This window comes from Panthera tigris, chromosome D3 (assembly GCF_018350195.1).
Source record: "Panthera tigris isolate Pti1 chromosome D3, P.tigris_Pti1_mat1.1, whole genome shotgun sequence".
Classification (NCBI taxonomy): Eukaryota; Metazoa; Chordata; class Mammalia; order Carnivora; family Felidae; genus Panthera; species Panthera tigris.
In genome coordinates this window covers 91,318,179-91,320,348 of record NC_056671.1, presented here as the reverse complement: position 1 = coordinate 91,320,348, position 2,170 = coordinate 91,318,179, and the positions used below count along the sequence as shown (strand labels likewise).

At 38.3% G+C, this 2,170-nt stretch overlaps 1 non-coding gene across 1 annotated transcript; it reads right to left on the bottom strand.

Annotated features, from left to right (window-relative positions):
• Positions 1–242: 242 nt before the first annotated feature.
• LOC122232892 lies at positions 243–346 on the bottom strand. Its single transcript, XR_006210287.1, has one exon. It is a non-coding gene; the product is annotated as a U6 spliceosomal RNA (small nuclear RNA).
• Between the last annotated feature and the right edge of the window lie 1,824 nt (positions 347–2,170).

Here is a 2,170-nt window from a genome sequence, read left to right as displayed (position 1 = left end):
TAATTTACATATAACATATTCATTTCAGGTGTATAATGTAATTATATGTAATTGCATATACTGCAAAATGATTCTGGTAAGTCTAGTTAACATCCATCACCACACAGAGTTACAATTTTTTCCTTGTAGTGAGAACTTTTAAGATCTACTCTCTTAGCAAATTTCAAATATACAATACATTGTTACCTATTAACTACAGTCACCAGGCTGTACATTATATTTTCAGTTCTTACTCGTTTTATAAAAATATGGAATGCTTCACAAATTTGAGTGTCCTGCTTGCACAGGGGCCATGCTAATTTTCTCCGTATCATTCCAATTTTTTTTTTATTCCAATTTTACTATACATGCTGCCAAAGAGGGCACTGAATAGTATCTCATTTTATGGATATACCACAGTTTCTCAATCCAGTTTCCACTGATGGGCGCTTGGGTTGTTTTCAGGTTTTGACAATGATAAACAGGAGCCAGACGAGGTGATAAAACGAGGCACCTTGTGCGGGACACTCAAGGAGGTGCTCCCTCTCAGATTTGTGCCCATGTTCCACTCTCCTCACCTTGTACAACAAAACTGTTGTGAACATTTGCATTGAGTCTGGCCACAGGCCTATGTTTTCATTTTTCTTGGGTAAATACCTAGGAGCAGGATGGCAGTCATATGGTAGCTGTTTCTTCAACTTTTTGCAAGCCTCTAAACTGCTTCCCAAAGCAGTTATATCATCTGACGTCTCCACCAGCGATGCACGATCACTCACCAACACTTGGTGTGGTCAGCCTTCTGGATTTCAGTCTTTCTAGTAGATGCGCAATGGCATCTCACTGTGGCTTTTATTTGCCTTTCTCTAATAACTAATGGTACTGAGTATTCTTTTCAATCTGCTCATTTGCTATCCATGTATGGTCCTTGATGTAGTGTCTGTTCAAATTTTTGCCCATTTTTAATTGGGTTGTTTGTCACACCACTGAGATAAAGAGTTATTTGCGTATTCCGGATACAATCTCTCTTTCAGGTATATGTTTTGTAGTATTTTCTCCTAGCACGTGGCTTGCCTTTTCATTTCCGCTACAGTGTCTTTTGAATTGCATAAGTTTTTGCTTTTCTTGAAGTTCACATTATCAATTGTTCCATGCCTGTTGTGTCATTTCAAGGAAACTTTGCCAAACCCAAAGTCACTAGGATTTTCTGTGTTTTCTTTCAGAAGTTTTAGCTCTTATATTTAGGTCTTTCTTCATTATGAGTTGATTCCTATATAATGGTATGAGATAAGAGTTCAGTTTCATTGTTTTTCAACAAGTGATCCACTTGTTCCAGCATTATTTGATTAAAAGATGATTATTCCTCCATTGAAATGCCTTGTCAACATTGTTTAAAGTTAATTAATCATATATGTACGGGTCTCTTGTGGACCCTGTTTTATTACTTTTTGTGTTTAGCTTATCTCCAATGCCACACACATTTCCTGAATTTTAAAATCAGCTTGTCAATTTCAAAAAAAAAAATTTTTTTTTTTAAGCGAACTAAGATTTTGAGTAGAATTGCTTTGAATCTGGGGCGCCTTGATGGTTCAGTGGGTTAAGTGTCCAACTCTTGATTTCAGCTCAGGTCATGATCTCACAGTTTGTGGGATCAAGCCCCACATTGGGCTCTGTACTGACTGCAAGGAGCCTGCTTGAGATTCTCTCTCTCCCTCTCTCTCTGCCCCTCCCTTTCTCATGCTCTCTCTCTCTCTCTAAAAATAAATAAACCTTAAAAAATTGCTTTGAATCCATAAATTTATTTGAGAGAAATTCACACCTTAACAATATTGAGTTACCCCAATCTGGGACCACAATGTCTCTTTCCACTTACTCAGGTGTCTAATTTCTCTCAGCTATGTTTTCTAGTTTTTGGTGATCAGCTCTTGTCCATCTTTTGTCAAATATATCCTTCCTATTTCATATATTTTTATTTAAGTTTCTTTATTTGAGAAAGAGAACACAAGTGGGGGAGGGGCAGAGAGAGAGAGAATCCCAAGCAGTCTCCGTGCTGTCAGCACAGAGCCCAACACGGGGCTTGAACTCACAAAACGAGTAGACCATGACCTGAGCTGGAGCCAAGAGTTGGACACTTAACCGGCTGAGCCCCCCAGGTGCCCCAGTATTTCACATCTTTCATGTTATGTTAAACATA